General features: G+C 54.5%; 1 protein-coding gene across 1 annotated transcript in view; it reads left to right on the plus strand.

Annotated features, from left to right (window-relative positions):
• Positions 1 to 541: 541 nt before the first annotated feature.
• The window catches only part of CDH22 (cadherin 22), a 134,650-nt gene continuing 121,924 nt past the window's right edge, over positions 542 to 13,267 (plus strand). Inside the window, exon 1 of the mRNA XM_030825605.1 lies at positions 542 to 941. The gene's annotated coding sequence lies outside the window, so the exon portion shown is untranslated. The remainder of the gene's footprint in view (positions 942 to 13,267) is intronic.

Genomic DNA, 13,267 nt, shown 5'->3' on the forward strand with positions numbered 1-13,267 from the left:
TGTTTTGCCTGCTTACTTTGTTGGTTACAAAGATGTCCAGCGGGACCCTCCAGAGGAAAAGCCCACAAGTTTCTCTCCCGGGGACACCCGACCTCCCACCTGCCTGGAGACTCAGCCCTGGGCACCTGGTCTCTGTCCACCTCAATGCACAGTGACTGTTTCTGAACTGGCAGATCTGGTCTGTGCAAGGGGCCTTCCTGGGCAGCAAGCCAGGGGCGGCCACTGGAGAAGCCTGCTCCTACCCTCGCCTGCGCCCCCGCTCCTCTGAAGGCGGCCTCCCGTAGTAGTCAGGGGGCGGAAATGGGAAGCCCTATTCGCAGTAAAATCAGGTGGGGAAATAGGCTCTGGTCTCAAACTGCGGCCACCTGGGGAGCTGCCAGGCGAGGAGGTAGATAGTCCCCCTCCTGGGGGCGCTCCATTCGCGCGGATCTGGGGTTGGGGGAGGGAGGGGCACTGTCCCCTGGGGGGTTTCCTGGGACTGGGCCGCCCGAGAGAGGGAAAGGCTGTCCCCTCCTAGTGTAGGAGGGGCGCGATCCGGGGGGCGGGGGCCGGGGCTCCCCGGCTGCGGGGGTCCGGGCCCGGCGGCCGCCTGCGGCTCGGCGCTGCGCGGCGCTCCTGCCCGGCGGGCGCTGCATTCTCCGAGTCTCCACCAGAGGCTGCGGGAGGAAGGAAGGGATCCGTCCCTTGCACACTTCCCCCCTAGTCAGACACGCACACTCCCTCGCTCCCGCTCGCTCGCTCACTCCCTCGCTCTCTCGCTCTCTCGCTCACACACACGCGCGCACACGCCGCCGCGGCTCCCCCTCTCGCTCCCGCTCTCCCTCCGGCTCCTGCGGGCGGCCGCAGGGCTCCGGACTCGCCCGCCGCCCGCGCCTGGGCTCCCGCCCCACGCAGCGTCCCGAGGCGGCAGGACTGGGGGGAGCCCCGGGCCGCTCCCCGAGGTAAGAGCGCGGGGTGCCGCGGGAGGAGCGGCCGGATCGCCGCCGAGGGGAGGCTGCCCGGCAGGGAGGGAGCCCCCAGGCCGGCGGGAGCGGCCGGGCAGGCGGCGCGGGGGGCAAGCCTCCAGCCGCAGGCGGAGCCGGGGTGCCTACGCCCGGCCCTGCGCGCCCCCTCCTCTCGGCCGGGCGGGCGGGGAGGGAGTTTCCCACGTCCAAACTTTCCCCGGCGCGGAGCCGAGCCTCCTCTCGGCCCGGAGCCCGCAGCCCCCACCCGTCCCCACAACCTCGTCCGCCGCGCGCCCGGGAACCTCCGGGACCCCCGCGGGCCGAGGGGTGGCAGCTCCAGGGGCCGAGCCGGCGCGCCAAAAGGGGCTGGGAAGGTGGCGCACAGCCCTGACGCGAGGGCTGGGACCCAGGCGTTCCCGGTCCCCTCACCCTGCTAGCGGGGCTCGGCTCCCCGGCCCCTCCCAGAGGCGGGGTCCGGAGCCGGGAAATACCGCACGGCGCGAGCGTGTGCGCGCGGTGTGTGTGTGCGAGGTCGTGCCGCGTCCGGGGACACCCGGAGGCTGACTCCAGCCGCGGCGACACGCACGGTTCTGGCTCCCTCTGAGCCGGGGAGCCGGCCCACAGGGACCCCTGCCGGCCCTACCGGCGCGAACCCGCTGCCCTCTGGCCGTCGGGCGGGCTGGCGGTGAGCGAGAGCCAGCGCTGCTCTCTTCCTTAGGACCCGACTCCGGAGACACCGTCTCTGCTGGGGAAGAAGGACGGGGCCCCCGACAGCCTAACGTCCAAAGAGAGCGCCACTTAGGGCTAACCCTCGGGGGCCGCGGCGTTTACTGGGAAGAGTGGACTGCGTGGGCGCGCGGGGTGCCGGGCAGCCTTAGGTGGGCACAGTGTGGACCCGTCTCGCTCGCGCCTCCCCGCTGCCTCTTCTCTGGCACTGTCGGGCCCTGTCCCAGGCGGGGCTGCAGCGGGCGGGGCTGACCCAGGGTCCCCCGAGGTCTCCCCCAGGTGCAGGGCACCCCCTTGTGGCGGGCAGAGAAGCTGCTGTTTGAAGCTGCTCAGGTTTTCCGAGGTGCTCGCTCCTTGGAACCTCTTCTCTCCCACCACTTCGGGCGTCGCCAGGGTTGCACATGCCAGCTTCTTTTTCCGTGGGGCTGATTCCAGCACTCCCCAGGTTTCTGGGGCTGGCCAAGGTGCCCCCAGTACAGGCAGCGGCTCATTTGAGGGCTTTGGCTGTTGCCAGCTCTCTCTGGCCCCTCCACCCAGGTTCAGGATCTCATCCTCTTCTCCCACGGGTCAGCGCCAATACCCTATATCAGCATCACTACTGTCCTAGGGCCCAAAGGCTCCTCCCTAACCACCATGTCTCTCTGTCCTTCATTTGTATCCTGCATGTGTGTTCATCAGTGCCCACTCCGTCCCCCTCAGTTGCCCCTAGTCTACAGCCCTTGTTGAAATTTGGCCTCTACACCCATAGTGACATCCTTTGGTCTTTGCCCTCCCAAGATCATTTCCTCGTCCCCCCCGACCCATCTTCTATCCTGTCTGCCTCAGTTTTTCTGTAGCACTCACCTGTTCCCTGCCCCAGCCATTTCTCTACTTCACCCTTATTTCCCTCCTTGTCCCAGTGTCTGGGACACTCCTCTTCCATTCCTCCTGGAAGGGAAGGGCATTGCCAACATTTAAACACCACTTCCTGGAGATGTCTGTGTGCCCTTCTGGGACCACCACTGCCAATGCCTCGGGGGCAGGTACTTTATAAAGCCAGCCAGGTCTCTCTCAGCTAAGGGGCACCTGTACCTCTTGGGGACCCCTGGAGACAAGAACCCCTTTCCCTATTCCTAACTGTGAGCAGCACATTGAAGACCACCTGGGCTGCCCTCTTTTCCATTTTCAAGGATTGGCAACAGCAGCCCGAGGTCACATGGAAAGCTATACCCCGAGCCAGAATAGGAACACAGGCATCTTGACTTCCAGGCCTCACCAACGCTGCTTATGTGTTGGGTAGGCCTGGGGCAAAACAGAGCCGTTTCTTGGCTTCACGCTGCAGGCAGGACAAGAAGACACTTGCTTAAATTCAGCATGAGGTGTTCAAGTTAGACCCCCAGTGCTCCCAGGCCAGTGCGGGAGGAAAGCTGTTGAATGCCTTTAGCAGAGACGCCGAGTAGCAGAAGCAGAGGACAAAGTTTGGCCCCTAAAAGTGTGTTGTGACCTCCGGGTGAGTCAGAGCCTTTCTGTCAAAAGAGTGGCTGTGATCTCTGGATGTTTCTGGTCGTGCTCTGGAATAATCATACCTAGAGGTTGGAACCCCCAATGCCCCTGCTGCTTCCCCAGGCACTGGTCTTTCTGACAGCTTTGCAGGAGCGCTGCATTCTGAAGCCCTCTGACAGGGGGCCGGGCCATAGCTGGGGCAGGGAGCCCAGGAGCGCCCGTCTCCTCCCGAGTTGGCAAAGTTTATTTACCACATGGGCGATAAGAGTCAGCCAATTAAACTTCCTCTCCTCTCTCTCTCTGTTCTTCCCCCTCCCCTTTTTCTTCTATCAGGAAGCTCCAATCTGAAATGCAGCCTCAGGTAGCGGGAGAGAGAGTGAATGATTTCTGTTTATATAACACGGGCAGCAGCTGGCACTGCATGGCCTGGGAGGGAGTGAGGGAATAGAAGACCCTACGGTGGTGGCTGGGCTGAGGCCTCAGGGCCAAGGACTTCCTCATTCCTCTCCATAGCTGAGCCAGGAAGGGTGCTAGGGGCTGGGGGCCAGGTGGGGAATCAGGCTGAGAGGAAACCCAGGTCAGGCTCAGGTCAGGCTCAGAGAGAAAAGCCTCATGCCCCCCGCAAGAGTGGGCACACCCTCCACCCCGGGTTCCTCAAAGCACCTTTAAGATGGAGCTCTCAACTCAGGGCCTCTCCTTCCTAGAACCTTGTGTTTTGATTCTGGCCTCTCTAGAGAAAGCCTAGATATTTCACTACCAGGACGGGCTCTGACCTCAACTTTTCATCGGGGCAGTGGGCATGATAGGAGGAGACAAGGCCTAGCAAGAAAGTTGTCTGTGGAGTGATCTGAGCTCTGTGTATCTGGCAGGAGGAACATTTTCTCATTGTTGATGATACAGAGTGGCTACTTGGAAACAGGTATAGGACAGGAAGGCTGGAGGCATGGCTGTTATATGCAGTTGGGCAGGTTGTTGACTGTCCAAGGGCATTTAATGCAGGAGGAGAGCAGAGACTGAAATCTATTTTAAGCTCCACTCTCCAAGTCAGGTGCCCCAAAGACAGACTGTGCCTGCCTGGAGGAGGGGGCATCTTTTTCTAATTTGCAAAAAGGCTTCATATACTTACCAGCCATGGGCCTATGGGGCTGCTTACCCCCAGAAAAGGATCCCTTTCTTTAATTACTCCAAAGGTGGCTCATCTGGGGGTTAAGGATATACTCACTACTCACTCCTTAGCTCAGTTCTCTTATGATGGGCACACACCTTTCCGAATATGTGGGTCTGATTTCAAACACATGAGGTGCAGCAACCTGGAGGAATTCCCTTCTTCCCCCACATTTCCCTTCATGCCCCATCAGCAGGCTCCTTCCTGCTGTCACATTGGGATTAGGCTGGGAACTTCTTGCTTTGTCGTCAGACCCACAAGCCTTCAGCCATCCACTTGTTACCAGCTCTTTCCTGTGCATAATATAAATAGATGATTAAGCGCGTAGGCATTGGAGTCCAACCAGCCTGAGTTTGTGACTTGCTGGCAAGTTACTTTACCTCTCTGAGCCTTAGTTTCTTCCTCTGTGAAATGGCGGAAAATGTAATACCTGTCTCATTGAGTTGTTGTGAAGATCAGATCAAATGTGCATGAGCATGTATGGTGCTGAGCACATAGGACACCCCATACATAAAGCAGTATTATTATTCATATCCCTCCTTTTATATTCCTTGGTTCCCATGGGGTAAAGGCAGCAGTTCCTCCTTGTTTGGTTTTGCACGTGATCTTAGCTGCCTGCACCCCTGCAGGAGGGGAATTGAGTTAGGACCACCACGATCTGTCTCTGACTTCAGGATCCTTCTTCTTTTGCCTTGAGGAAGGTGGAGTCCCTGCATGCAGCCGGCAGTGTGAGAACATGTTCTAGAGTCCCACAGATTCATTTCATCCTAATCTCTACCTTTTCTCCCCTCTCATCCATCTCGCGATCCCTGCTCCAGCTCAGACCTCACTGGCTCATGCCTAACCTCTTGTGGCAGCCTCCTCCCTGGCCTCCCAGCCTCTGATACCCTCCCGCTGCAACCCCTGCGGCAACCAGAGCGATCGTTCTCTAACACAGGTGGGATCGTGTCACTGGCTTGATTAAAACCCTTCCATGGCTCCCCATTGCCTACTGAATTAAGTCCAGACTCGGCACTGTGACATTCAAGGTCCTTGTAATCCGTCTGCATCCTCCTTTATCTCCCACTGTGCCTCCAATCTGACACTCCCGCATCCAGCCCCACCTGCCCTTCCACCTGAACAACCTTCCCTGAAGATATTCCAAAGCATTAAGGACCCAACCCAAATAGCACCTCTTCCTTGCATCACCCATCTGCCTGTCTGATCATCCATTTATTATCCAGTTCAAAATATATATATATATATATATATATATATATATATATATATATATTTACATATATACATAGAGCATTACTACGTGTTAAGCATTGTGCTGCATGGTAGAGACACAATGGTGAGCAAGCAGCCTGAATCCCGCCGACAGGAGTCTGGTGGTCCAGGGAGGAAGATGAACAATTCTCATAACTGTGACAGCCAGTGGGTGGGGCAGCAGAGCCTTCTAGGAGGAAGTGATGTTGAGGCACACCTGCAGGCTGTCTCGCGGTTTTATCTATGGGATAAAGGGGGGTAGGGAGGAACAAGAGCAGGGAAGGCAGCCTCCAGGCCAAGGGGTACCAAGGCCCCAAGGGGAGGGAGAATAGCACAGGAACCGAGAGTTCAGTTGGCTGAAGTAGAACACACAGAGGTTGGGGTTCAGGGAGTGGGAGTCACGGGAAACCAGGCCAGCGAGGTGGGCACCAGCCAGGTCCCATGGGTCTTGAAAGCCACACAAGGAGCTTGGCCTTCATCCGGAGAGCAGTGGGCTGCCATGCACAGGTTTTCAGCAGGAGAGTGGCATGTGGAGATTCGCCATGAGAAGCCTCATCCTGCTGCTGGGTGGGGAAGACCAGGTCCTGGGCTGCTGGTGTCTGGGTCTGAGGCATGGAGGGGGACTCACTCGTGAGGGTTGTGGGAGTGGAATGGACAGGGCTGAGTAACTGCGTGGGCATGGGGGAGAGAAGGAGTCCCCATTCCTGGCTCGGGAGGCTGTGTGGGTCGTGAAGATGCGAAATGAAGAGGAGAAGGGCTTTTAAGAAGAGGTGAGGACCAGCTGTGGACAGGTCGAGGGTGAGATCCTAATGGGATGCATGAGTGGGGATGCCGGATGGATAGTCATGCAAAAACATCTAGGCCCACTCAGAGAGTTCTGGGCTGGAAATAGAGTTTTGAGGCCATGAGGAAGGAGGAGCTCACCATCCAGGATGAGTCTGTAGAATGGAAAGAACCTTGAGGCGCTCTCGAGGTTTGGGGACGGGTTCATCCTCGGAAGCCTTCTTGGACCCAGCCAGGCACACGTGACTCCTGTCTATATTATGAACCTCTGTAGCAATTAGTTTAGTTTTCTTTTCTCACTGCCTGCCTTGTGTCATCTGCAGCACATTAGATCAGTGTTTTTCAACTGGGGGCAATTTTGCCCCCCAGAGGACTCTTGGCAATGTCTCGAGACATTTTTGGCTGTCACTACTGCGTAGAAGGCTGCTGCTGTCATCTGATGGGTAGAGGCCAGGGATGCTGCTAAACCGCCTACAACGCACAAGACAGTCCCCCCCACCCCACTGCAAAGACTCATGTAGCTCAAACTGTTGATAGTGTGGAGGCTGAGAAACCAAGCCCTGTATGAGAAGATCTTGAAGGCAGGCGCTGGGCTTTTTCATTTTTTCCTCCCTAGGGTCTAGCGTGGCATATGGTGCAAAGCTGCACTCACTCCATTCACTGAATTAAATTTGGGTGTGAGGAGAGGTGGCCTGAGGCCATGCACCCTTGAAGTCTGCAAGACTAAGGCCCAATTCTAACCAGGGTTGCCTGGCCCCTCCCCAGAGAGCTGGACCGTGCTAATACACAGGCACTTAGAGAGGAGAGAAGGATGCACCGGCTGGTGGGGAGCTCCTGTCTAGGAGCCCAAAAGTTGAGGGCACATTGCCGTGTATAGTTCACCAGTCTCATTCTTTCATTGTCTTATTAACTTCTGTTGTTTATCACTCAAGTCGATATAATATATATATATATTATGTATGTATTTGAGACGGAGTTTCACTCTTGTTGCCCAAGCTGGAGTGCAATGGCGCAATCTCGGCTCACTGCAACTTCTGCCTCCCGGGTTCAAGCAATTCTCCTCCCTCAGCCTCCCGAGTAGCTGGGATTACAGGCGCCCACCACAACACCCGGCCAATTTTTGTATTTTTAGTAGAGACAGAGTTTCACTGTGTTGGCCAGGCTGGTCTCGAACTCCCGACCTCTGGTGGTCCACCTTCCTTGGCCTCCCAAAGTGTTGGGATTACAGGCGTGAGCCACCGCACCCAGCCATATATATATATTTTTTTTTAATACGCAAGTTACAGCTAAACAAAATGAGAAAATGAGAAACATGACAACCTACTGATTAGGTGCACGGGATCTGGAGTCAGAGCAGAGTTGAAGTTCCAGCTCTGCCACTTAATAGCTGAGTGAGCCTCTGTTTCCTCATCTAGAAAATGGTTTTAATAAAACCTACCTCCAAGTACTCTGGAGAAATGAAGTAATACAGACAAAGCGCTTAGCACTGCACTGGGCTCATGTGAAGTATTTAATACACAGTGATTCTCTATGTGTGTGCGTGTGTAAATTTATATATATGTATATATGTATGTATCTTTTTATATATGAAAGCATTTTTAATTAGCCATAATTTTACCACCACTTGGCTACCATTTCAGTGCATATCCTTCTTGACATATATAGATCTTTAAAAAATAAAAATGGCATCTCATTTATATATATGCCTCCGTAACCTGCTTTTTTTCACCCTATAATATATTGTGAATGTCTTGCCATTTCGATAAATATACATCTACATCATCATTTTTTAAGAGCTGCATGGTTCTCCATTGTATGGCTGCCCATAATTCATTTAACCAGCCCCCACTGTTGGACATTTGGGTTGTTTCCAATCCTTCGCTATTACAAACAATTCTGCCATGAACATCCTTGTACACACATCTTCACGCTCTTGTCCAATGATTTCTTCAGGGACCGCTTGGACGTTTTTGGCAGGAGTTGTGTGGCCCTGACCAGATTCCTCAAGTAGAAGCCCTTGGGGCCAGCGAAGTGGGGACTGGGGGATCCCTGGGGAAGGGAAGGATGCTGGATGGCAGAGAACTGTTTTGGCTTCTGGAAAGTAGGTCCAGATGTTAACACCACAGACCCCTCTGCGAGTGAAAACAGCAGAAGGCCCCGCCCCATATTCTTTGTTGTCACCGTGGTGCTTGCAGAGTAGGGGAGGGGAGCTGGGGAGGTGGAGTGTGTGTGTATGTGTGTGTGCACGCGCACGCACACGCGCGCTTGTGTGTGTGATGGGCAGAGTGACAGGCACCAGGCAGGCGGGGGACATAAGGTGGATGGGCCCGGGCAGGCTGATGGATGGGAAGCAGAAGCAGGTGGATCCAGGTCAGCGGGTAGACAAGATGATGGGTAGGTGACAAGCCAGACAGACTCAGGTAACCAGACATAGGACTGTGGCCTCACAGCAGGGCCCACAGGGACCAGAGGCTGAAATTGTGTATGCAGGGACAACAGAGAGTTCCTGGGAGAGGCAGCCCAGCCCCCAGGCCAGGAGGCTGCCAAGGCTTGCATCTTCTAGGATCCAAGTGGCTGTGTTTAGGGTTATGCATTTTAGAGTTGAAAGGGCCTTTAGGGACTGACGAGTCCAAGTCCATGATACAGAAGGGAAACTGAGGCCCAGGGAGAGGCTGGAACTTGCCCAGGGCCCTATGGTGTCTCAGAGCAGACTGAATCCTTTGCCCCTAGCTGAATCTATTTCAGTGTCCATTTATTCAAATGGCTTGAAGAGAAGGGAGATGGGTTGACAGAGTGGGAAGGGGGCTGGGAGGTCAGAATGAGCCTTGTCATGACTTTTCTTTCTCCACCCTACTCCAACTGCGCTATTTATGACACACTACTGTGCACTGTTGAGAGAACTGCCTGGGAGCCAGACTACCAGGGTTCCCATCTTTGCCCTGCCACTTACTAGCTGAGTGACCTTCTGCCTCAGTTTCCTCATCTGTACCTATCTCATAGGATTATTGAGAAGGCAAAATGAATTATTAGAAGTAAAGCACTTGGAACAGTGCACTTAGGCCCATATTCAGTGCTCTATAAGCCCTAGCTACTAATACTATGCTATTTTGCCCTTATTATTATTTTTTATTATTTTTATTTTTTTTGAGACAGAGTCTCGCACAGGCGTGAGCCACTGTGCCCTTATTTTTTTCCCTTGAATTCTGTATATGTTTGTACGCACCTGCATGCTCACACACACATGACTACATGAGCAGGCTGTGTACCTTGGTAGACAAAGGTTGTGTCTCTCCTGTGTCCTAGCCCTCCCACCATTAGGACCCTATTAGCCAGCTGGGCACATAGTAGGTGCTCCATAAATGCTCTTGAGGAAGTGACGCCCTTGACTCTGTCTGGTCGAAGGCACTGGGGGAGGCTTCTTGTGGGAGGCAGTATTTGAGCTGTGTGTTGAAGCTAGGATGACGCTGCTGCAGGTGGAGGTGTTTCCAGCAGGTGGGAAGGGTGTGAGCAAAGAGGAGGAGCTTGGCGAATGCTTGGGTGTCAGCCGGTTGCCCCGTTGACCAGGGCACAGAGGACATGGAGGGGAGGAAAGACAGAGAGGACCAGAAACGGAAGGTGCAGCTGAATTCAGATGCGTGGAGCTCCAGGCTGAGGAATGTAAGCAATAAGAAGCTATTGAAGGTTGCTGGCTGGAATTAAGCTGTAGAAAGATCTTACTGTTGACAGTGTTTTAGGATGGACTTGAAGGAAAGAGAAAGGAGGCGAAAGACAGGGTCAGCTGAAATTGTCCAGGAGATAAGTGGGGTGGTGGCTTAATGAAGTTGTAGAGAACAGGGGCCAGGGGGAAAGGCCCCAAGGAAATAGGATCGACAGGACTCAGAGCTGCTTGGTTGTGGGAGGTAAGGGAGAGGAAGGAATGAAATACGATAAAGTCTCAGGCCTGGTGTCTGGGAGAACTGGGGTCCATTAACCAAATTAGGGGAGCCTATACTTGGGAGATATAGGGGAAAATTGAGATGCCAGCTGAGATTTTTCATCCAGCCAGCATCCCATCTAAGCCAGCCATCCATCCACTCATCCATCCACCCACCCATCTATCCATCCATCCATCCATCCACCCATTCATCAATCCATCCATTTATCCAATCCATCATCCTCCAGCCCACCCACCTCCATTTAAACATCCATCTGCCTGCAGTTCACCCCTCACCCACCTCCACCCATCTACCCACCCACCTGTCATTTACCCACACATGTATCACCACCTCTCTTTCCATCTTACTACCCATCTCTCCATCCTCATTCACCCTCAATGTCTACCAGCTTCTCCATCCATCCAAGATACATTTCTTGTGAGCCTACTATGTGCCACGTTCTGATAAAATCTTAACACAGCCTTTCAAGATACCTGATACTAAAGATAATGATTAGAAAAGCCAAGGGAAAGGACCAGAATGATTTTACCTAGAAGAGAGAGGTTTGAGAGGAGACTTTATGTATCCAAAGCGATGAAGAATGGAATGAACAGTGGCCTGTAGATCAGCCTTTTTTTTCTATTTCCAGGACAGAACAGAGGAAATTGGCTGCACTTGCAGCTAGACAGATTGAGGTTGGCTGTGAGGGAGGACTACCTTATTGATCATTACAGGTGTCTGAAGTACCGACCTGATAGTGCATTTGGGCTGTAGGAGGATATCAAAATCTATAGAGGTGACTTTGAGGAAATGTGTGCAGAGTGGGACATTTGTGGAGGAGTTAGTAGAGGGGGCATCGGGATCTTGCCTCGAGGAGAGGTGGGTAGGGGGAGTGGTGGAGCAGAGGACCAGGGTGAGGGGACCATCAGGGGCACAGGGCTGTGTAAGCCAAGGAGACAAGCCTGTGGCTAGGATGGGTCAGCCGAGGTAGGGCACCCGGGTAGTGGGTCGGGGAGGAGATGGCTGCATTTAATCCCCAAAACAACCTTGGAGGAAGGGCCTTCCCACGCTCTCACTGCCACTGTCCCTTCATAAGCCACCATTTCTCTCCAAGCCCTCATCCTCTTGGAAAGCCCGGAGCCCCTCCCAGAGCCTCTGTCCCTGGTGGGTTAGCCCCCATCCCCTCACCAAGCCCTCACTCTCTTTTCTGAGCCTTTGTGCTCACAAACCCCAGCCCTGCAGCTGAGCCCCTGGCCAGATCCCCACCTCCCACAGAGCGCCCGTCTCTTCTTGGAGTCCCGATCTCCTTGTGGAGGCCTGGTCCTCTCTCAGGATAGAGCCCCCAATTCCCCAGAATCTCCACAGAGCTCCTGCACCCCCTGTGAAAGCTCTAACCCTCCACGGAGCCCCCACCCTTCCTGGAGACCCATCCCGTCCCTGAGCCCCCGTTCCGTCCCTGAGCACCTCCTGTTACTTAGCTCCTGGTCACCTTCTGGAATGCCTGCCCCTTCCAGAGCCCCTGTTCTCCCACAGAATTTCTGTCCCCTGAACTGAAGACTCATCTCCTCTCTGAGCCTGCATTCCCTCAAGGAGCCCTCATCCCTACTCACAGAGCCCTGACCTCCTCACTCAGCCCCTGCCCCTCCTGGAGCCCTCGAGCAGCCCCTGGCTTTGAGCCCTCATGCCACCCTCTGTCCCAGGGTACCAGCCCTTGAGGTCTGTGGGGCACCATCAGCCAGCAGTGGGTGGCCCCAGCTTAAAGTCATTCCCAGGTCTCTGCATCAACTCAGCCAGCTTCAGGCTGGGAAAGAAGCCCCTGGATTTGGGACCATAAGACCCTCCCCGCAGCCTGCCTAGTACCGTGGGTGGGCTTTTGGGACAGAGGGACTTGTAAGTCCCCAAGTGGGTTGGGCTGGGGGTGGAGACCTGCAGCTTTGGCAGCTCCGTCAGGCTCGGCTTACGGGCTGGGAGAAGCTGGAGACTCTTGCTGCTTCTGGTTAGAAAAACAATCACAAATTAGAGAAAATGCTTTGGGAAATTGCTCTGCTGCGTGAGAGGGAGGCTGCCTCAGGAGGGAGGGAAAGAGGCTCCTAAGAAAGCAATGGCTCCCTGTGGCCTCGCCTGTCAGCGCCAAACCATCTGCTTGGCGTTCATAGCCCCATCTCATCATCTGACATGGTCACCTGATGAGCTCAGACACATACCCGCTAGGCCATTGCTCCAGGGCCCATTCCCACCTGCAAACCTTTGCTCACCTGGGCTGAGCCCTTACATCTATTCAATCTCAGCACCCTGTTTCAGCCCTTTGCGAACCATTGTTACCTGTCTTGCCTCTCTAACTGGTCTATTGAGGACAGGAATCATGTCTTTTGCTAATGGCAGTCAGAGACAGACAGATCTGGGCACCAATCCCTATTGGATATATTTTAACTGGATGGCCTTGGGCAAGTGTTTGACTTTCTGAGCCTCTGTTTACTCATCTGTAAAATGAGGAGTGTAAGACCTCCATTGCTGGAATGAATGAGATAATGGGCACATAGTGTCCTCACAGTGGGTACCAAATTAATGAAGATGCCCCTCCCTGCCTTACAGCCAGATCAGGACTTTGGGCTGTGAGAACCAGCATTGATCTACAGACATCCACTTACTGGTAACATCCTCAGGTGCCTCTTCTCTTTGTATCTGTCTGCCACTCCCCTACTGCGAAGATACAAAAAGAGGGTACAGGAGTTTCAGGACAAGTACCTGGGAGGCTCCTGATACAAAAAGATGAGGCAACAGGCCAGGCATGGTGGCTCGCACCTGTGATCCCAGCACTTTGAGAGGCTGAGGCAGGAGGATCACTTGAGGCCTGGAGTTTGAGACAAGCCTGGGCAACATAGCAAGACCCCCGTCTCTACAAAAATTAAAAAATTAGCCAAGCGTGGCGGCACACGACTGTAGTCCCAGTTACTTCAGAGGCCGAGATAGGAGGATCACTTGAGCCCAGGAGTTTGAAGCTG

Source organism: Nomascus leucogenys, chromosome 13 (assembly GCF_006542625.1).
Source record: "Nomascus leucogenys isolate Asia chromosome 13, Asia_NLE_v1, whole genome shotgun sequence".
Taxonomy (NCBI): domain Eukaryota; kingdom Metazoa; phylum Chordata; class Mammalia; order Primates; family Hylobatidae; genus Nomascus; species Nomascus leucogenys.